Source organism: Equus asinus, chromosome 2, assembly GCF_041296235.1.
Source record: "Equus asinus isolate D_3611 breed Donkey chromosome 2, EquAss-T2T_v2, whole genome shotgun sequence".
Lineage (NCBI taxonomy): Eukaryota > Metazoa > Chordata > Mammalia > Perissodactyla > Equidae > Equus > Equus asinus.
Genome location: NC_091791.1, coordinates 69670594 through 69693250, shown reverse-complemented (window position 1 = coordinate 69693250; position 22657 = coordinate 69670594).

Genomic DNA, 22657 nt, shown 5'->3' with positions numbered 1-22657 from the left:
GTAGCACACCCACAGCAGAAGTTCCACTTCAGCCAGATCAGGCCTGCAAAGAAACTGCGTTTCACAGCCCTTTGTAAGGGATGTTCCCGGTAGGCTGTAAGAGCCCAATGCAGAGCGAGTTGTTTCTTAGCTTCCCAAAGAGCTGGAAGCAAGATGCTTTGGGGACTATCTCTGTCTTTGGAAACAATTCAGCACTTTGTGCCTTGAAGCTCTAGGGCAATGTAGCACACCCACAGCAGAAGTTCCACTTCAGCCAGATCAGGCCTGCAAAGAAACTGCGTTTCACAGCCCTTTGTAAGGGATGTTCCCGGTAGGCTGTAAGAGCCCAATGCAGAGCGAGTTGTTTCTTAGCTTCCCAAAGAGCTGGAAGCAAGATGCTTTGGGGACTATCTCTGTCTTTGGAAACAATTCAGCACTTTGTGCCTTGAAGCTCTAGGGCAATGTAGCACACCCACAGCAGAAGTTCTACTTCAGCCAGATCAGGCCTGCAAAGAAACTGCGTTTCACAGCCCTTTGTAAGGGATGTTCCCGGTAGGCTGTAAGAGCCCAATGCAGAACGAGTTGTTTCTTAGCTTCCCAAAGAGCTGGAAGCAAGATGCTTTGGGGACTATCTCTGTCTTTGGAAACAATTCAGCACTTTGTGCCTTGAAGCTCTAGGGCAATGTAGCACACCCACAGCAGAAGTTCTACTTCAGCCAGATCAGGCCTGCAAAGAAACTGCGTTTCACAGCCCTTTGTAAGGGATGTTCCCGGTAGGCTGTAAGAGCCCAATGCAGAGCGAGTTGTTTCTTAGCTTCCCAAAGAGCTGGAAGCAAGATGCTTTGGGGACTATCTCTGTCTTTGGAAACAATTCAGCACTTTGTGCCTTGAAGCTCTATGGCAATGTAGCACACCCACAGCAGAAGTTCTACTTCAGCCAGATCAGGCCGGCAAAGAAACTGCGTTTCACAGCCCTTTGTAAGGGATGTTCCCGGTAGGCTGTAAGAGCCCAATGCAGAACGAGTTGTTTCTTAGCTTCCCAAAGAGCTGGAAGCAAGATGCTTTGGGGACTATCTCTGTCTTTGGAAACAATTCAGCACTTTGTGCCTTGAAGCTCTAGGGCAATGTAGCACACCCACAGCAGAAGTTCTACTTCAGCCAGATCAGGCCTGCAAAGAAACTGCGTTTCACAGCCCTTTGTAAGGGATGTTCCCGGTAGGCTGTAAGAGCCCAATGCAGAGCGAGTTGTTTCTTAGCTTCCCAAAGAGCTGGAAGCAAGATGCTTTGGGGACTATCTCTGTCTTTGGAAACAATTCAGCACTTTGTGCCTTGAAGCTCTAGGGCAATGTAGCACACCCACAGCAGAAGTTCTACTTCAGCCAGATCAGGCCGGCAAAGAAACTGCGTTTCACAGCCCTTTGTAAGGGATGTTCCCGGTAGGCTGTAAGAGCCCAATGCAGAACGAGTTGTTTCTTAGCTTCCCAAAGAGCTGGAAGCAAGATGCTTTGGGGACTATCTCTGTCTTTGGAAACAATTCAGCACTTTGTGCCTTGAAGCTCTAGGGCAATGTAGCACACCCACAGCAGAAGTTCTACTTCAGCCAGATCAGGCCTGCAAAGAAACTGCGTTTCACAGCCCTTTGTAAGGGATGTTCCCGGTAGGCTGTAAGAGCCCAATGCAGAGCGAGTTGTTTCTTAGCTTCCCAAAGAGCTGGAAGCAAGATGCTTTGGGGACTATCTCTGTCTTTGGAAACAATTCAGCACTTTGTGCCTTGAAGCTCTAGGGCAATGTAGCACACCCACAGCAGAAGTTCTACTTCAGCCAGATCAGGCCGGCAAAGAAACTGCGTTTCACAGCCCTTTGTAAGGGATGTTCCCGGTAGGCTGTAAGAGCCCAATGCAGAGCGAGTTGTTTCTTAGCTTCCCAAAGAGCTGGAAGCAAGATGCTTTGGGGACTATCTCTGTCTTTGGAAACAATTCAGCACTTTGTGCCTTGAAGCTCTAGGGCAATGTAGCACACCCACAGCAGAAGTTCTACTTCAGCCAGATCAGGCCGGCAAAGAAACTGCGTTTCACAGCCCTTTGTAAGGGATGTTCCCGGTAGGCTGTAAGAGCCCAATGCAGAACGAGATGTTTCTTAGCTTCCCAAAGAGCTGGAAGCAAGATGCTTTGGGGACTATCTCTGTCTTTGGAAACAATTCAGCACTTTGTGCCTTGAAGCTCTAGGGCAATGTAGCACACCCACAGCAGAAGTTCTACTTCAGCCAGATCAGGCCTGCAAAGAAACTGCGTTTCACAGCCCTTTGTAAGGGATCTTCCCGGTAGGCTGTAAGAGCCCAATGCAGAGCGAGTTGTTTCTTAGCTTCCCAAAGAGCTGGAAGCAAGATGCTTTTGGGACTATCTCTGTCTTTGGAAACAATTCAGCACTTTGTGCCTTGAAGCTCTAGGGCAATGTAGCACACCCACAGCAGAAGTTCTACTTCAGCCAGATCAGGCCTGCAAAGAAACTGCGTTTCACAGCCCTTTGTAAGGGATGTTCCCGGTAGGCTGTAAGAGCCCAATGCAGAGCGAGTTGTTTCTTAGCTTCCCAAAGAGCTGGAAGCAAGATGCTTTGGGGACTATCTCTGTCTTTGGAAACAATTCAGCACTTTGTGCCTTGAAGCTCTAGGGCAATGTAGCACACCCACAGCAGAAGTTCTACTTCAGCCAGATCAGGCCTGCAAAGAAACTGCGTTTCACAGCCCTTTGTAAGGGATGTTCCCGGTAGGCTGTAAGAGCCCAATGCAGAGCGAGTTGTTTCTTAGCTTCCCAAAGAGCTGGAAGCAAGATGCTTTGGGGACTATCTCTGTCTTTGGAAACAATTCAGCACTTTGTGCCTTGAAGCTCTAGGGCAATGTAGCACACCCACAGCAGAAGTTCTACTTCAGCCAGATCAGGCCTGCAAAGAAACTGCGTTTCACAGCCCTTTGTAAGGGATGTTCCCGGTAGGCTGTAAGAGCCCAATGCAGAACGAGTTGTTTCTTAGCTTCCCAAAGAGCTGGAAGCAAGATGCTTTGGGGACTATCTCTGTCTTTGGAAACAATTCAGCACTTTGTGCCTTGAAGCTCTAGGGCAATGTAGCACACCCACAGCAGAAGTTCTACTTCAGCCAGATCAGGCCTGCAAAGAAACTGCGTTTCACAGCCCTTTGTAAGGGATGTTCCCGGTAGGCTGTAAGAGCCCAATGCAGAACGAGTTGTTTCTTAGCTTCCCAAAGAGCTGGAAGCAAGATGCTTTGGGGACTATCTCTGTCTTTGGAAACAATTCAGCACTTTGTGCCTTGAAGCTCTAGGGCAATGTAGCCCACCCACAGCAGAAGTTCTACTTCAGCCAGATCAGGCCTGCAAAGAAACTGCGTTTCACAGCCCTTTGTAAGGGATGTTCCCGGTAGGCTGTAAGAGCCCAATGCAGAGCGAGTTGTTTCTTAGATTCCCAAAGAGCTGGAAGCAAGATGCTTTGGGGACTATCTCTGTCTTTGGAAACAATTCAGCACTTTGTGCCTTGAAGCTCTAGGGCAATGTAGCACACCCACAGCAGAAGTTCTACTTCAGCCAGATCAGGCCGGCAAAGAAACTGCGTTTCACAGCCCTTTGTAAGGGATGTTCCCGGTAGGCTGTAAGAGCCCAATGCAGAACGAGATGTTTCTTAGCTTCCCAAAGAGCTGGAAGCAAGATGCTTTGGGGACTATCTCTGTCTTTGGAAACAATTCAGCACTTTGTGCCTTGAAGCTCTAGGGCAATGTAGCACACCCACAGCAGAAGTTCTACTTCAGCCAGATCAGGCCTGCAAAGAAACTGCGTTTCACAGCCCTTTGTAAGGGATCTTCCCGGTAGGCTGTAAGAGCCCAATGCAGAGCGAGTTGTTTCTTAGCTTCCCAAAGAGCTGGAAGCAAGATGCTTTTGGGACTATCTCTGTCTTTGGAAACAATTCAGCACTTTGTGCCTTGAAGCTCTAGGGCAATGTAGCACACCCACAGCAGAAGTTCTACTTCAGCCAGATCAGGCCTGCAAAGAAACTGCTTTTCACAGCCCTTTGTAAGGGATGTTCCCGGTAGGCTGTAAGAGCCCAATGCAGAGCGAGTTGTTTCTTAGCTTCCCAAAGAGCTGGAAGCAAGATGCTTTGGGGACTATCTCTGTCTTTGGAAACAATTCAGCACTTTGTGCCTTGAAGCTCTAGGGCAATGTAGCACACCCACAGCAGAAGTTCTACTTCAGCCAGATCAGGCCTGCAAAGAAACTGCGTTTCACAGCCCTTTGTAAGGGATGTTCCCGGTAGGCTGTAAGAGCCCAATGCAGAGCGAGTTGTTTCTTAGCTTCCCAAAGAGCTGGAAGCAAGATGCTTTGGGGACTATCTCTGTCTTTGGAAACAATTCAGCACTTTGTGCCTTGAAGCTCTAGGGCAATGTAGCACACCCACAGCAGAAGTTCTACTTCAGCCAGATCAGGCCTGCAAAGAAACTGCGTTTCACAGCCCTTTGTAAGGGATGTTCCCGGTAGGCTGTAAGAGCCCAATGCAGAACGAGTTGTTTCTTAGCTTCCCAAAGAGCTGGAAGCAAGATGCTTTGGGGACTATCTCTGTCCTTGGACTCAATTCAGCACTTTGTGCCTTGAAGCTCTAGGGCAATGTAGCACACCCACAGCAGAAGTTCTACTTCAGCCAGATCAGGCCTGCAAAGAAACTGCGTTTCACAGCCCTTTGTAAGGGATGTTCCCGGTAGGCTGTAAGAGCCCAATGCAGAACCAGTTGTTTCTTAGCTTCCCAAAGAGCTGGAAGCAAGATGCTTTGGGGACTATCTCTGTCTTTGGAAACAATTCAGCACTTTGTGCCTTGAAGCTCTAGGGCAATGTAGCACACCCACAGCAGAAGTTCTACTTCAGCCAGATCAGGCCTGCAAAGAAACTGCGTTTCACAGCCCTTTGTAAGGGATGTTCCCGGTAGGCTGTAAGAGCCCAATGCAGAACGAGTTGTTTCTTAGCTTCCCAAAGAGCTGGAAGCAAGATGCTTTGGGGACTATCTCTGTCTTTGGAAACAATTCAGCACTTTGTGCCTTGAAGCTCTAGGGCAATGTAGCACACCCACAGCAGAAGTTCTACTTCAGCCAGATCAGGCCTGCAAAGAAACTGCGTTTCACAGCCCTTTGTAAGGGATGTTCCCGGTAGGCTGTAAGAGCCCAATGCAGAGCGAGTTGTTTCTTAGCTTCCCAAAGAGCTGGAAGCAAGATGCTTTGGGGACTATCTCTGTCTTTGGAAACAATTCAGCACTTTGTGCCTTGAAGCTCTAGGGCAATGTAGCACACCCACAGCAGAAGTTCCACTTCAGCCAAATCAGGCCTGCAAAGAAACTGCGTTTCACAGCCCTTTGTAAGGGATGTTCCCGGTAGGCTGTAAGAGCCCAATGCAGAGCGAGTTGTTTCTTAGCTTCCCAAAGAGCTGGAAGCAAGATGCTTTGGGGACTATCTCTGTCTTTGGAAACAATTCAGCACTTTGTGCCTTGAAGCTCTAGGGCAATGTAGCACACCCACAGCAGAAGTTCTACTTCAGCCAGATCAGGCCTGCAAAGAAACTGCGTTTCACAGCCCTTTGTAAGGGATGTTCCCGGTAGGCTGTAAGAGCCCAATGCAGAACGAGATGTTTCTTAGCTTCCCAAAGAGCTGGAAGCAAGATGCTTTGGGGACTATCTCTGTCTTTGGAAACAATTCAGCACTTTGTGCCTTGAAGCTCTAGGGCAATGTAGCACACCCACAGCAGAAGTTCTACTTCAGCCAGATCAGGCCTGCAAAGAAACTGCGTTTCACAGCCCTTTGTAAGGGATGTTCCCGGTAGGCTGTAAGAGCCCAATGCAGAGCGAGTTGTTTCTTAGCTTCCCAAAGAGCTGGAAGCAAGATGCTTTGGGGACTATCTCTGTCTTTGGAAACAATTCAGCACTTTGTGCCTTGAAGCTCTAGGGCAATGTAGCACACCCACAGCAGAAGTTCTACTTCAGCCAGATCAGGCCTGCAAAGAAACTGCGTTTCACAGCCCTTTGTAAGGGATGTTCCCGGTAGGCTGTAAGAGCCCAATGCAGAACGAGTTGTTTCTTAGCTTCCCAAAGAGCTGGAAGCAAGATGCTTTGGGGACTATCTCTGTCTTTGGAAACAATTCAGCACTTTGTGCCTTGAAGCTCTAGGGCAATGTAGCACACCCACAGCAGAAGTTCTACTTCAGCCAGATCAGGCCTGCAAAGAAACTGCGTTTCACAGCCCTTTGTAAGGGATGTTCCCGGTAGGCTGTAAGAGCCCAATGCAGAGCGAGTTGTTTCTTAGCTTCCCAAAGAGCTGGAAGCAAGATGCTTTGGGGACTATCTCTGTCTTTGGAAACAATTCAGCACTTTGTGCCTTGAAGCTCTAGGGCAATGTAGCACACCCACAGCAGAAGTTCTACTTCAGCCAGATCAGGCCGGCAAAGAAACTGCGTTTCACAGCCCTTTGTAAGGGATGTTCCCGGTAGGCTGTAAGAGCCCAATGCAGAACGAGATGTTTCTTAGCTTCCCAAAGAGCTGGAAGCAAGATGCTTTGGGGACTATCTCTGTCTTTGGAAACAATTCAGCACTTTGTGCCTTGAAGCTCTAGGGCAATGTAGCACACCCACAGCAGAAGTTCTACTTCAGCCAGATCAGGCCTGCAAAGAAACTGCGTTTCACAGCCCTTTGTAAGGGATCTTCCCGGTAGGCTTTAAGAGCCCAATGCAGAGCGAGTTGTTTCTTAGCTTCCCAAAGAGCTGGAAGCAAGATGCTTTTGGGACTATCTCTGTCTTTGGAAACAATTCAGCACTTTGTGCCTTGAAGCTCTAGGGCAATGTAGCACACCCACAGCAGAAGTTCTACTTCAGCCAGATCAGGCCTGCAAAGAAACTGCGTTTCACAGCCCTTTGTAAGGGATGTTCCCGGTAGGCTGTAAGAGCCCAATGCAGAGCGAGTTGTTTCTTAGCTTCCCAAAGAGCTGGAAGCAAGATGCTTTGGGGACTATCTCTGTCTTTGGAAACAATTCAGCACTTTGTGCCTTGAAGCTCTAGGGCAATGTAGCACACCCACAGCAGAAGTTCTACTTCAGCCAGATCAGGCCTGCAAAGAAACTGCGTTTCACAGCCCTTTGTAAGGGATGTTCCCGGTAGGCTGTAAGAGCCCAATGCAGAGCGAGTTGTTTCTTAGCTTCCCAAAGAGCTGGAAGCAAGATGCTTTGGGGACTATCTCTGTCTTTGGAAACAATTCAGCACTTTGTGCCTTGAAGCTCTAGGGCAATGTAGCACACCCACAGCAGAAGTTCTACTTCAGCCAGATCAGGCCTGCAAAGAAACTGCGTTTCACAGCCCTTTGTAAGGGATGTTCCCGGTAGGCTGTAAGAGCCCAATGCAGAACGAGTTGTTTCTTAGCTTCCCAAAGAGCTGGAAGCAAGATGCTTTGGGGACTATCTCTGTCTTTGGAAACAATTCAGCACTTTGTGCCTTGAAGCTCTAGGGCAATGTAGCACACCCACAGCAGAAGTTCTACTTCAGCCAGATCAGGCCTGCAAAGAAACTGCGTTTCACAGCCCTTTGTAAGGGATGTTCCCGGTAGGCTGTAAGAGCCCAATGCAGAACCAGTTGTTTCTTAGCTTCCCAAAGAGCTGGAAGCAAGATGCTTTGGGGACTATCTCTGTCTTTGGAAACAATTCAGCACTTTGTGCCTTGAAGCTCTAGGGCAATGTAGCACACCCACAGCAGAAGTTCTACTTCAGCCAGATCAGGCCTGCAAAGAAACTGCGTTTCACAGCCCTTTGTAAGGGATGTTCCCGGTAGGCTGTAAGAGCCCAATGCAGAACGAGTTGTTTCTTAGCTTCCCAAAGAGCTGGAAGCAAGATGCTTTGGGGACTATCTCTGTCTTTGGAAACAATTCAGCACTTTGTGCCTTGAAGCTCTAGGGCAATGTAGCACACCCACAGCAGAAGTTCTACTTCAGCCAGATCAGGCCTGCAAAGAAACTGCGTTTCACAGCCCTTTGTAAGGGATGTTCCCGGTAGGCTGTAAGAGCCCAATGCAGAGCGAGTTGTTTCTTAGCTTCCCAAAGAGCTGGAAGCAAGATGCTTTGGGGACTATCTCTGTCTTTGGAAACAATTCAGCACTTTGTGCCTTGAAGCTCTAGGGCAATGTAGCACACCCACAGCAGAAGTTCCACTTCAGCCAAATCAGGCCTGCAAAGAAACTGCGTTTCACAGCCCTTTGTAAGGGATGTTCCCGGTAGGCTGTAAGAGCCCAATGCAGAGCGAGTTGTTTCTTAGCTTCCCAAAGAGCTGGAAGCAAGATGCTTTGGGGACTATCTCTGTCTTTGGAAACAATTCAGCACTTTGTGCCTTGAAGCTCTAGGGCAATGTAGCACACCCACAGCAGAAGTTCTACTTCAGCCAGATCAGGCCTGCAAAGAAACTGCGTTTCACAGCCCTTTGTAAGGGATGTTCCCGGTAGGCTGTAAGAGCCCAATGCAGAACGAGATGTTTCTTAGCTTCCCAAAGAGCTGGAAGCAAGATGCTTTGGGGACTATCTCTGTCTTTGGAAACAATTCAGCACTTTGTGCCTTGAAGCTCTAGGGCAATGTAGCACACCCACAGCAGAAGTTCTACTTCAGCCAGATCAGGCCTGCAAAGAAACTGCGTTTCACAGCCCTTTGTAAGGGATGTTCCCGGTAGGCTGTAAGAGCCCAATGCAGAGCGAGTTGTTTCTTAGCTTCCCAAAGAGCTGGAAGCAAGATGCTTTGGGGACTATCTCTGTCTTTGGAAACAATTCAGCACTTTGTGCCTTGAAGCTCTAGGGCAATGTAGCACACCCACAGCAGAAGTTCTACTTCAGCCAGATCAGGCCGGCAAAGAAACTGCGTTTCACAGCCCTTTGTAAGGGATGTTCCCGGTAGGCTGTAAGAGCCCAATGCAGAACGAGTTGTTTCTTAGCTTCCCAAAGAGCTGGAAGCAAGATGCTTTGGGGACTATCTCTGTCTTTGGAAACAATTCAGCACTTTGTGCCTTGAAGCTCTAGGGCAATGTAGCACACCCACAGCAGAAGTTCCACTTCAGCCAGATCAGGCCTGCAAAGAAACTGCGTTTCACAGCCCTTTGTAAGGGATGTTCCCGGTAGGCTGTAAGAGCCCAATGCAGAGCGAGTTGTTTCTTAGCTTCCCAAAGAGCTGGAAGCAAGATGCTTTGGGGACTATCTCTGTGTTTGGAAACAATTCAGCACTTTGTGCCTTGAAGCTCTAGGGCAATGTAGCACACCCACAGCAGAAGTTCTACTTCAGCCAGATCAGGCCTGCAAAGAAACTGCGTTTCACAGCCCTTTGTAAGGGATGTTCCCGGTAGGCTGTAAGAGCCCAATGCAGAGCGAGTTGTTTCTTAGCTTCCCAAAGAGCTGGAAGCAAGATGCTTTGGGGACTATCTCTGTCTTTGGAAACAATTCAGCACTTTGTGCCTTGAAGCTCTAGGGCAATGTAGCACACCCACAGCAGAAGTTCTACTTCAGCCAGATCAGGCCTGCAAAGAAACTGCGTTTCACAGCCCTTTGTAAGGGATGTTCCCGGTAGGCTGTAAGAGCCCAATGCAGAGCGAGTTGTTTCTTAGCTTCCCAAAGAGCTGGAAGCAAGATGCTTTGGGGACTATCTCTGTCTTTGGAAACAATTCAGCACTTTGTGCCTTGAAGCTCTAGGGCAATGTAGCACACCCACAGCAGAAGTTCTACTTCAGCCAGATCAGGCCGGCAAAGAAACTGCGTTTCACAGCCCTATGTAAGGGATGTTCCCGGTAGGCTGTAAGAGCCCAATGCAGAACGAGTTGTTTCTTAGCTTCCCAAAGAGCTGGAAGCAAGATGCTTTGGGGACTATCTCTGTCTTTGGAAACAATTCAGCACTTTGTGCCTTGAAGCTCTAGGGCAATGTAGCACACCCACAGCAGAAGTTCTACTTCAGCCAGATCAGGCCTGCAAAGAAACTGCGTTTCACAGCCCTTTGTAAGGGATGTTCCCGGTAGGCTGTAAGAGCCCAATGCAGAGCGAGTTGTTTCTTAGCTTCCCAAAGAGCTGGAAGCAAGATGCTTTGGGGACTATCTCTGTCTTTGGAAACAATTCAGCACTTTGTGCCTTGAAGCTCTAGGGCAATGTAGCACACCCACAGCAGAAGTTCCACTTCAGCCAAATCAGGCCTGCAAAGAAACTGCGTTTCACAGCCCTTTGTAAGGGATGTTCCCGGTAGGCTGTAAGAGCCCAATGCAGAGCGAGTTGTTTCTTAGCTTCCCAAAGAGCTGGAAGCAAGATGCTTTGGGGACTATCTCTGTCTTTGGAAACAATTCAGCACTTTGTGCCTTGAAGCTCTAGGGCAATGTAGCACACCCACAGCAGAAGTTCTACTTCAGCCAGATCAGGCCTGCAAAGAAACTGCGTTTCACAGCCCTTTGTAAGGGATGTTCCCGGTAGGCTGTAAGAGCCCAATGCAGAACGAGATGTTTCTTAGCTTCCCAAAGAGCTGGAAGCAAGATGCTTTGGGGACTATCTCTGTCTTTGGAAACAATTCAGCACTTTGTGCCTTGAAGCTCTAGGGCAATGTAGCACACCCACAGCAGAAGTTCTACTTCAGCCAGATCAGGCCTGCAAAGAAACTGCGTTTCACAGCCCTTTGTAAGGGATGTTCCCGGTAGGCTGTAAGAGCCCAATGCAGAGCGAGTTGTTTCTTAGCTTCCCAAAGAGCTGGAAGCAAGATGCTTTGGGGACTATCTCTGTCTTTGGAAACAATTCAGCACTTTGTGCCTTGAAGCTCTAGGGCAATGTAGCACACCCACAGCAGAAGTTCTACTTCAGCCAGATCAGGCCGGCAAAGAAACTGCGTTTCACAGCCCTTTGTAAGGGATGTTCCCGGTAGGCTGTAAGAGCCCAATGCAGAACGAGTTGTTTCTTAGCTTCCCAAAGAGCTGGAAGCAAGATGCTTTGGGGACTATCTCTGTCTTTGGAAACAATTCAGCACTTTGTGCCTTGAAGCTCTAGGGCAATGTAGCACACCCACAGCAGAAGTTCCACTTCAGCCAGATCAGGCCTGCAAAGAAACTGCGTTTCACAGCCCTTTGTAAGGGATGTTCCCGGTAGGCTGTAAGAGCCCAATGCAGAGCGAGTTGTTTCTTAGCTTCCCAAAGAGCTGGAAGCAAGATGCTTTGGGGACTATCTCTGTGTTTGGAAACAATTCAGCACTTTGTGCCTTGAAGCTCTAGGGCAATGTAGCACACCCACAGCAGAAGTTCTACTTCAGCCAGATCAGGCCTGCAAAGAAACTGCGTTTCACAGCCCTTTGTAAGGGATGTTCCCGGTAGGCTGTAAGAGCCCAATGCAGAACGAGTTGTTTCTTAGCTTCCCAAAGAGCTGGAAGCAAGATGCTTTGGGGACTATCTCTGTCTTTGGAAACAATTCAGCACTTTGTGCCTTGAAGCTCTAGGGCAATGTAGCACACCCACAGCAGAAGTTCTACTTCAGCCAGATCAGGCCTGCAAAGAAACTGCGTTTCACAGCCCTTTGTAAGGGATGTTCCCGGTAGGCTGTAAGAGCCCAATGCAGAGCGAGTTGTTTCTTAGCTTCCCAAAGAGCTGGAAGCAAGATGCTTTGGGGACTATCTCTGTCTTTGGAAACAATTCAGCACTTTGTGCCTTGAAGCTCTAGGGCAATGTAGCACACCCACAGCAGAAGTTCTACTTCAGCCAGATCAGGCCTGCAAAGAAACTGCGTTTCACAGCCCTTTGTAAGGGATGTTCCCGGTAGGCTGTAAGAGCCCAATGCAGAACGAGATGTTTCTTAGCTTCCCAAAGAGCTGGAAGCAAGATGCTTTGGGGACTATCTCTGTCTTTGGAAACAATTCAGCACTTTGTGCCTTGAAGCTCTAGGGCAATGTAGCACACCCACAGCAGAAGTTCTACTTCAGCCAGATCAGGCCTGCAAAGAAACTGCGTTTCACAGCCCTTTGTAAGGGATGTTCCCGGTAGGCTGTAAGAGCCCAATGCAGAGCGAGTTGTTTCTTAGCTTCCCAAAGAGCTGGAAGCAAGATGCTTTGGGGACTATCTCTGTCTTTGGAAACAATTCAGCACTTTGTGCCTTGAAGCTCTAGGGCAATGTAGCACACCCACAGCAGAAGTTCTACTTCAGCCAGATCAGGCCGGCAAAGAAACTGCGTTTCACAGCCCTTTGTAAGGGATGTTCCCGGTAGGCTGTAAGAGCCCAATGCAGAACGAGTTGTTTCTTAGCTTCCCAAAGAGCTGGAAGCAAGATGCTTTGGGGACTATCTCTGTCTTTGGAAACAATTCAGCACTTTGTGCCTTGAAGCTCTAGGGCAATGTAGCACACCCACAGCAGAAGTTCCACTTCAGCCAGATCAGGCCTGCAAAGAAACTGCGTTTCACAGCCCTTTGTAAGGGATGTTCCCGGTAGGCTGTAAGAGCCCAATGCAGAGCGAGTTGTTTCTTAGCTTCCCAAAGAGCTGGAAGCAAGATGCTTTGGGGACTATCTCTGTGTTTGGAAACAATTCAGCACTTTGTGCCTTGAAGCTCTAGGGCAATGTAGCACACCCACAGCAGAAGTTCTACTTCAGCCAGATCAGGCCTGCAAAGAAACTGCGTTTCACAGCCCTTTGTAAGGGATGTTCCCGGTAGGCTGTAAGAGCCCAATGCAGAACGAGTTGTTTCTTAGCTTCCCAAAGAGCTGGAAGCAAGATGCTTTGGGGACTATCTCTGTCTTTGGAAACAATTCAGCACTTTGTGCCTTGAAGCTCTAGGGCAATGTAGCACACCCACAGCAGAAGTTCTACTTCAGCCAGATCAGGCCTGCAAAGAAACTGCGTTTCACAGCCCTTTGTAAGGGATGTTCCCGGTAGGCTGTAAGAGCCCAATGCAGAGCGAGTTGTTTCTTAGCTTCCCAAAGAGCTGGAAGCAAGATGCTTTGGGGACTATCTCTGTCTTTGGAAACAATTCAGCACTTTGTGCCTTGAAGCTCTAGGGCAATGTAGCACACCCACAGCAGAAGTTCTACTTCAGCCAGATCAGGCCTGCAAAGAAACTGCGTTTCACAGCCCTTTGTAAGGGATGTTCCCGGTAGGCTGTAAGAGCCCAATGCAGAACGAGATGTTTCTTAGCTTCCCAAAGAGCTGGAAGCAAGATGCTTTGGGGACTATCTCTGTCTTTGGAAACAATTCAGCACTTTGTGCCTTGAAGCTCTAGGGCAATGTAGCACACCCACAGCAGAAGTTCTACTTCAGCCAGATCAGGCCTGCAAAGAAACTGCGTTTCACAGCCCTTTGTAAGGGATGTTCCCGGTAGGCTGTAAGAGCCCAATGCAGAGCGAGTTGTTTCTTAGCTTCCCAAAGAGCTGGAAGCAAGATGCTTTGGGGACTATCTCTGTCTTTGGAAACAATTCAGCACTTTGTGCCTTGAAGCTCTAGGGCAATGTAGCACACCCACAGCAGAAGTTCTACTTCAGTCAGATCAGGCCGGCAAAGAAACTGCGTTTCACAGCCCTTTGTAAGGGATGTTCCCGGTAGGCTGTAAGAGCCCAATGCAGAACGAGTTGTTTCTTAGCTTCCCAAAGAGCTGGAAGCAAGATGCTTTGGGGACTATCTCTGTCTTTGGAAACAATTCAGCACTTTGTGCCTTGAAGCTCTAGGGCAATGTAGCACACCCACAGCAGAAGTTCCACTTCAGCCAGATCAGGCCTGCAAAGAAACTGCGTTTCACAGCCCTTTGTAAGGGATGTTCCCGGTAGGCTGTAAGAGCCCAATGCAGAGCGAGTTGTTTCTTAGCTTCCCAAAGAGCTGGAAGCAAGATGCTTTGGGGACTATCTCTGTGTTTGGAAACAATTCAGCACTTTGTGCCTTGAAGCTCTAGGGCAATGTAGCACACCCACAGCAGAAGTTCTACTTCAGCCAGATCAGGCCTGCAAAGAAACTGCGTTTCACAGCCCTTTGTAAGGGATGTTCCCGGTAGGCTGTAAGAGCCCAATGCAGAACGAGTTGTTTCTTAGCTTCCCAAAGAGCTGGAAGCAAGATGCTTTGGGGACTATCTCTGTCTTTGGAAACAATTCAGCACTTTGTGCCTTGAAGCTCTAGGGCAATGTAGCACACCCACAGCAGAAGTTCTACTTCAGCCAGATCAGGCCTGCAAAGAAACTGCGTTTCACAGCCCTTTGTAAGGGATGTTCCCGGTAGGCTGTAAGAGCCCAATGCAGAGCGAGTTGTTTCTTAGCTTCCCAAAGAGCTGGAAGCAAGATGCTTTGGGGACTATCTCTGTCTTTGGAAACAATTCAGCACTTTGTGCCTTGAAGCTCTAGGGCAATGTAGCACACCCACAGCAGAAGTTCTACTTCAGCCAGATCAGGCCGGCAAAGAAACTGCGTTTCACAGCCCTATGTAAGGGATGTTCCCGGTAGGCTGTAAGAGCCCAATGCAGAACGAGTTGTTTCTTAGCTTCCCAAAGAGCTGGAAGCAAGATGCATTGGGGACTATCTCTGTCTTTGGAAACAATTCAGCACTTTGTGCCTTGAAGCTCTAGGGCAATGTAGCACACCCACAGCAGAAGTTCTACTTCAGCCAGATCAGGCCTGCAAAGAAACTGCGTTTCACAGCCCTTTGTAAGGGATGTTCCCGGTAGGCTGTAAGAGCCCAATGCAGAGCGAGTTGTTTCTTAGCTTCCCAAAGAGCTGGAAGCAAGATGCTTTGGGGACTATCTCTGTCTTTGGAAACAATTCAGCACTTTGTGCCTTGAAGCTCTAGGGCAATGTAGCACACCCACAGCAGAAGTTCCACTTCAGCCAGATCAGGCCTGCAAAGAAACTGCGTTTCACAGCCCTTTGTAAGGGATGTTCCCGGTAGGCTGTAAGAGCCCAATGCAGAGCGAGTTGTTTCTTAGCTTCCCAAAGAGCTGGAAGCAAGATGCTTTGGGGACTATCTCTGTCTTTGGAAACAATTCAGCACTTTGTGCCTTGAAGCTCTAGGGCAATGTAGCACACCCACAGCAGAAGTTCTACTTCAGCCAGATCAGGCCTGCAAAGAAACTGCGTTTCACAGCCCTTTGTAAGGGATGTTCCCGGTAGGCTGTAAGAGCCCAATGCAGAGCGAGTTGTTTCTTAGCTTCCCAAAGAGCTGGAAGCAAGATGCTTTGGGGACTATCTCTGTCTTTGGAAACAATTCAGCACTTTGTGCCTTGAAGCTCTAGGGCAATGTAGCACACCCACAGCAGAAGTTCTACTTCAGCCAGATCAGGCCGGCAAAGAAACTGCGTTTCACAGCCCTTTGTAAGGGATGTTCCCGGTAGGCTGTAAGAGCCCAATGCAGAACGAGATGTTTCTTAGCTTCCCAAAGAGCTGGAAGCAAGATGCTTTGGGGACTATCTCTGTCTTTGGAAACAATTCAGCACTTTGTGCCTTGAAGCTCTAGGGCAATGTAGCACACCCACAGCAGAAGTTCTACTTCAGCCAGATCAGGCCTGCAAAGAAACTGCGTTTCACAGCCCTTTGTAAGGGATGTTCCCGGTAGGCTGTAAGAGCCCAATGCAGAGCGAGTTGTTTCTTAGCTTCCCAAAGAGCTGGAAGCAAGATGCTTTTGGGACTATCTCTGTCTTTGGAAACAATTCAGCACTTTGTGCCTTGAAGCTCTAGGGCAATGTAGCACACCCACAGCAGAAGTTCTACTTCAGCCAGATCAGGCCTGCAAAGAAACTGCGTTTCACAGCCCTTTGTAAGGGATGTTCCCGGTAGGCTGTAAGAGCCCAATGCAGAGCGAGTTGTTTCTTAGCTTCCCAAAGAGCTGGAAGCAAGATGCTTTGGGGACTATCTCTGTCTTTGGAAACAATTCAGCACTTTGTGCCTTGAAGCTCTAGGGCAATGTAGCACACCCACAGCAGAAGTTCTACTTCAGCCAGATCAGGCCTGCAAAGAAACTGCGTTTCACAGCCCTTTGTAAGGGATGTTCCCGGTAGGCTGTAAGAGCCCAATGCAGAGCGAGTTGTTTCTTAGCTTCCCAAAGAGCTGGAAGCAAGATGCTTTGGGGACTATCTCTGTCTTTGGAAACAATTCAGCACTTTGTGCCTTGAAGCTCTAGGGCAATGTAGCACACCCACAGCAGAAGTTCTACTTCAGCCAGATCAGGCCTGCAAAGAAACTGCGTTTCACAGCCCTTTGTAAGGGATGTTCCCGGTAGGCTGTAAGAGCCCAATGCAGAACGAGTTGTTTCTTAGCTTCCCAAAGAGCTGGAAGCAAGATGCTTTGGGGACTATCTCTGTCTTTGGAAACAATTCAGCACTTTGTGCCTTGAAGCTCTAGGGCAATGTAGCACACCCACAGCAGAAGTTCTACTTCAGCCAGATCAGGCCTGCAAAGAAACTGCGTTTCACAGCCCTTTGTAAGGGATGTTCCCGGTAGGCTGTAAGAGCCCAATGCAGAACGAGTTGTTTCTTAGCTTCCCAAAGAGCTGGAAGCAAGATGCTTTGGGGACTATCTCTGTCTTTGGAAACAATTCAGCACTTTGTGCCTTGAAGCTCTAGGGCAATGTAGCACACCCACAGCAGAAGTTCCACTTCAGCCAGATCAGGCCTGCAAAGAAACTGCGTTTCACAGCCCTTTGTAAGGGATGTTCCCGGTAGGCTGTAAGAGCCCAATGCAGAGCGAGTTGTTTCTTAGATTCCCAAAGAGCTGGAAGCAAGATGCTTTGGGGACTATCTCTGTCTTTGGAAACAATTCAGCACTTTGTGCCTTGAAGCTCTAGGGCAATGTAGCACACCCACAGCAGAAGTTCTACTTCAGCCAGATCAGGCCGGCAAAGAAACTGCGTTTCACAGCCCTTTGTAAGGGATGTTCCCGGTAGGCTGTAAGAGCCCAATGCAGAACGAGATGTTTCTTAGCTTCCCAAAGAGCTGGAAGCAAGATGCTTTGGGGACTATCTCTGTCTTTGGAAACAATTCAGCACTTTGTGCCTTGAAGCTCTAGGGCAATGTAGCACACCCACAGCAGAAGTTCTACTTCAGCCAGATCAGGCCTGCAAAGAAACTGCGTTTCACAGCCCTTTGTAAGGGATCTTCCCGGTAGGCTGTAAGAGCCCAATGCAGAGCGAGTTGTTTCTTAGCTTCCCAAAGAGCTGGAAGCAAGATGCTTTTGGGACTATCTCTGTCTTTGGAAACAATTCAGCACTTTGTGCCTTGAAGCTCTAGGGCAATGTAGCACACCCACAGCAGAAGTTCTACTTCAGCCAGATCAGGCCTGCAAAGAAACTGCTTTTCACAGCCCTTTGTAAGGGATGTTCCCGGTAGGCTGTAAGAGCCCAATGCAGAGCGAGTTGTTTCTTAGCTTCCCAAAGAGCTGGAAGCAAGATGCTTTGGGGACTATCTCTGTCTTTGGAAACAATTCAGCACTTTGTGCCTTGAAGCTCTAGGGCAATGTAGCACACCCACAGCAGAAGTTCTACTTCAGCCAGATCAGGCCTGCAAAGAAACTGCGTTTCACAGCCCTTTGTAAGGGATGTTCCCGGTAGGCTGTAAGAGCCCAATGCAGAGCGAGTTGTTTCTTAGCTTCCCAAAGAGCTGGAAGCAAGATGCTTTGGGGACTATCTCTGTCTTTGGAAACAATTCAGCACTTTGTGCCTTGAAGCTCTAGGGCAATGTAGCACACCCACAGCAGAAGTTCTACTTCAGCCAGATCAGGCCTGCAAAGAAACTGCGTTTCACAGCCCTTTGTAAGGGATGTTCCCGGTAGGCTGTAAGAGCCCAATGCAGAACGAGTTGTTTCTTAGCTTCCCAAAGAGCTGGAAGCAAGATGCTTTGGGGACTATCTCTGTCTTTGGAAACAATTCAGCACTTTGTGCCTTGAAGCTCTAGGGCAATGTAGCACACCCACAGCAGAAGTTCTACTTCAGCCAGATCAGGCCTGCAAAGAAACTGCGTTTCACAGCCCTTTGTAAGGGATGTTCCCGGTAGGCTGTAAGAGCCCAATGCAGAACGAGTTGTTTCTTAGCTTCCCAAAGAGCTGGAAGCAAGATGCTTTGGGGACTATCTCTGTCTTTGGAAACAATTCAGCACTTTGTGCCTTGAAGCTCTAGGGCAATGTAGCACACCCACAGCAGAAGTTCTACTTCAGCCAGATCAGGCCTGCAAAGAAACTGCGTTTCACAGCCCTTTGTAAGGGATGTTCCCGGTAGGCTGTAAGAGCCCAATGCAGAGCGAGTTGTTTCTTAGCTTCCCAAAGAGCTGGAAGCAAGATGCTTTGGGGACTATCTCTGTCTTTGGAAACAATTCAGCACTTTGTGCCTTGAAGCTCTAGGGCAATGTAGCACACCCACAGCAGAAGTTCCACTTCAGCCAAATCAGGCCTGCAAAGAAACTGCGTTTCACAGCCCTTTGTAAGGGATGTTCCCGGTAGGCTGTAAGAGCCCAATGCAGAGCGAGTTGTTTCTTAGCTTCCCAAAGAGCTGGAAGCAAGATGCTTTGGGGACTATCTCTGTCTTTGGAAACAATTCAGCACTTTGTGCCTTGAAGCTCTAGGGCAATGTAGCACACCCACAGCAGAAGTTCTACTTCAGCCAGATCAGGCCTGCAAAGAAACTGCGTTTCACAGCCCTTTGTAAGGGATGTTCCCGGTAGGCTGTAAGAGCCCAATGCAGAGCGAGTTGTTTCTTAGCTTCCCAAAGAGCTGGAAGCAAGATGCTTTGGGGACTATCTCTGTCTTTGGAAACAATTCAGCACTTTGTGCCTTGAAGCTCTAGGGCAATGTAGCACACCCACAGCAGAAGTTCTACTTCAGCCAGATCAGGCCTGCAAAGAAACTGCGTTTCACAGCCCTTTGTAAGGGATGTTCCCGGTAGGCTGTAAGAGCCCAATGCAGAACGAGATGTTTCTTAGCTTCCCAAAGAGCTGGAAGCAAGATGCTTTGGGGACTATCTCTGTCTTTGGAAACAATTCAGCACTTTGTGCCTTGAAGCTCTAGGGCAATGTAGCACACCCACAGCAGAAGTTCTACTTCAGCCAGATAAGGCTTGCAAAGAAACTGCGTTTCACAGCCCTTTGTAAGGGATGTTCCCGGTAGGCTGTAAGAGCCCAATGCAGAGCGAGTTGTTTCTTAGCTTCCCAAAGAGCTGGAAGCAAGATGCTTTGGGGACTATCTCTGTCTTTGGAAACAATTCAGCACTTTGTGCCTTGAAGCTCTAGGGCAATGTAGCACACCCACAGCAGAAGTTCTACTTCAGCCAGATCAGGCCGGCAAAGAAACTGCGTTTCACAGCCCTTTGTAAGGGATGTTCCCGGTAGGCTGTAAGAGCCCAATGCAGAACGAGATGTTTCTTAGCTTCCCAAAGAGCTGGAAGCAAGATGCTTTGGGGACTATCTCTGTCTTTGGAAACAATTCAGCACTTTGTGCCTTGAAGCTCTAGGGCAATGTAGCACACCCACAGCAGAAGTTCTACTTCAGCCAGATCAGGCCTGCAAAGAAACTGCGTTTCACAGCCCTTTGTAAGGGATCTTCCCGGTAGGCTGTAAGAGCCCAATGCAGAGCGAGTTGTTTCTTAGCTTCCCAAAGAGCTGGAAGCAAGATGCTTTTGGGACTATCTCTGTCTTTGGAAACAATTCAGCACTTTGTGCCTTGAAGCTCTAGGGCAATGTAGCACACCCACAGCAGAAGTTCTACTTCAGCCAGATCAGGCCTGCAAAGAAACTGCTTTTCACAGCCCTTTGTAAGGGATGTTCCCGGTAGGCTGTAAGAGCCCAATGCAGAGCGAGTTGTTTCTTAGCTTCCCAAAGAGCTGGAAGCAAGATGCTTTGGGGACTATCTCTGTCTTTGGAAACAATTCAGCACTTTGTGCCTTGAAGCTCTAGGGCAATGTAGCACACCCACAGCAGAAGTTCTACTTCAGCCAGATCAGGCCTGCAAAGAAACTGCGTTTCACAGCCCTTTGTAAGGGATGTTCCCGGTAGGCTGTAAGAGCCCAATGCAGAGCGAGTTGTTTCTTAGCTTCCCAAAGAGCTGGAAGCAAGATGCTTTGGGGACTATCTCTGTCTTTGGAAACAATTCAGCACTTTGTGCCTTGAAGCTCTAGGGCAATGTAGCACACCCACAGCAGAAGTTCTACTTCAGCCAGATCAGGCCTGCAAAGAAACTGCGTTTCACAGCCCTTTGTAAGGGATGTTCCCGGTAGGCTGTAAGAGCCCAATGCAGAACGAGTTGTTTCTTAGCTTCCCAAAGAGCTGGAAGCAAGATGCTTTGGGGACTATCTCTGTCCTTGGACTCAATTCAGCACTTTGTGCCTTGAAGCTCTAGGGCAATGTAGCACACCCACAGCAGAAGTTCTACTTCAGCCAGATCAGGCCTGCAAAGAAACTGCGTTTCACAGCCCTTTGTAAGGGATGTTCCCGGTAGGCTGTAAGAGCCCAATGCAGAACCAGTTGTTTCTTAGCTTCCCAAAGAGCTGGAAGCAAGATGCTTTGGGGACTATCTCTGTCTTTGGAAACAATTCAGCACTTTGTGCCTTGAAGCTCTAGGGCAATGTAGCACACCCACAGCAGAAGTTCTACTTCAGCCAGATCAGGCCTGCAAAGAAACTGCGTTTCACAGCCCTTTGTAAGGGATGTTCCCGGTAGGCTGTAAGAGCCCAATGCAGAACGAGTTGTTTCTTAGCTTCCCAAAGAGCTGGAAGCAAGATGCTTTGGGGACTATCTCTGTCTTTGGAAACAATTCAGCACTTTGTGCCTTGAAGCTCTAGGGCAATGTAGCACACCCACAGCAGAAGTTCTACTTCAGCCAGATCAGGCCTGCAAAGAAACTGCGTTTCACAGCCCTTTGTAAGGGATGTTCCCGGTAGGCTGTAAGAGCCCAATGCAGAGCGAGTTGTTTCTTAGCTTCCCAAAGAGCTGGAAGCAAGATGCTTTGGGGACTATCTCTGTCTTTGGAAACAATTCAGCACTTTGTGCCTTGAAGCTCTAGGGCAATGTAGCACACCCACAGCAGAAGTTCCACTTCAGCCAAATCAGGCCTGCAAAGAAACTGCGTTTCACAGCCCTTTGTAAGGGATGTTCCCGGTAGGCTGTAAGAGCCCAATGCAGAGCGAGTTGTTTCTTAGCTTCCCAAAGAGCTGGAAGCAAGATGCTTTGGGGACTATCTCTGTCTTTGGAAACAATTCAGCACTTTGTGCCTTGAAGCTCTAGGGCAATGTAGCACACCCACAGCAGAAGTTCTACTTCAGCCAGATCAGGCCTGCAAAGAAACTGCGTTTCACAGCCCTTTGTAAGGGATGTTCCCGGTAGGCTGTAAGAGCCCAATGCAGAACGAGATGTTTCTTAGCTTCCCAAAGAGCTGGAAGCAAGATGCTTTGGGGACTATCTCTGTCTTTGGAAACAATTCAGCACTTTGTGCCTTGAAGCTCTAGGGCAATGTAGCACACCCACAGCAGAAGTTCTACTTCAGCCAGATCAGGCCTGCAAAGAAACTGCGTTTCACAGCCCTTTGTAAGGGATGTTCCCGGTAGGCTGTAAGAGCCCAATGCAGAGCGAGTTGTTTCTTAGCTTCCCAAAGAGCTGGAAGCAAGATGCTTTGGGGACTATCTCTGTCTTTGGAAACAATTCAGCACTTTGTGCCTTGAAGCTCTAGGGCAATGTAGCACACCCACAGCAGAAGTTCTACTTCAGCCAGATCAGGCCGGCAAAGAAACTGCGTTTCACAGCCCTTTGTAAGGGATGTTCCCGGTAGGCTGTAAGAGCCCAATGCAGAACGAGTTGTTTCTTAGCTTCCCAAAGAGCTGGAAGCAAGATGCTTTGGGGACTATCTCTGTCTTTGGAAACAATTCAGCACTTTGTGCCTTGAAGCTCTAGGGCAATGTAGCACACCCACAGCAGAAGTTCTACTTCAGCCAGATCAGGCCTGCAAAGAAACTGCGTTTCACAGCCCTTTGTAAGGGATGTTCCCGGTAGGCTGTAAGAGCCCAATGCAGAGCGAGTTGTTTCTTAGCTTCCCAAAGAGCTGGAAGCAAGATGCTTTGGGGACTATCTCTGTCTTTGGAAACAATTCAGCACTTTGTGCCTTGAAGCTCTAGGGCAATGTAGCACACCCACAGCAGAAGTTCTACTTCAGCCAGATCAGGCCGGCAAAGAAACTGCGTTTCACAGCCCTTTGTAAGGGATGTTCCCGGTAGGCTGTAAGAGCCCAATGCAGAACGAGATGTTTCTTAGCTTCCCAAAGAGCTGGAAGCAAGATGCTTTGGGGACTATCTCTGTCTTTGGAAACAATTCAGCACTTTGTGCCTTGAAGCTCTAGGGCAATGTAGCACACCCACAGCAGAAGTTCTACTTCAGCCAGATCAGGCCTGCAAAGAAACTGCGTTTCACAGCCCTTTGTAAGGGATCTTCCCGGTAGGCTTTAAGAGCCCAATGCAGAGCGAGTTGTTTCTTAGCTTCCCAAAGAGCTGGAAGCAAGATGCTTTTGGGACTATCTCTGTCTTTGGAAACAATTCAGCACTTTGTGCCTTGAAGCTCTAGGGCAATGTAGCACACCCACAGCAGAAGTTCTACTTCAGCCAGATCAGGCCTGCAAAGAAACTGCGTTTCACAGCCCTTTGTAAGGGATGTTCCCGGTAGGCTGTAAGAGCCCAATGCAGAG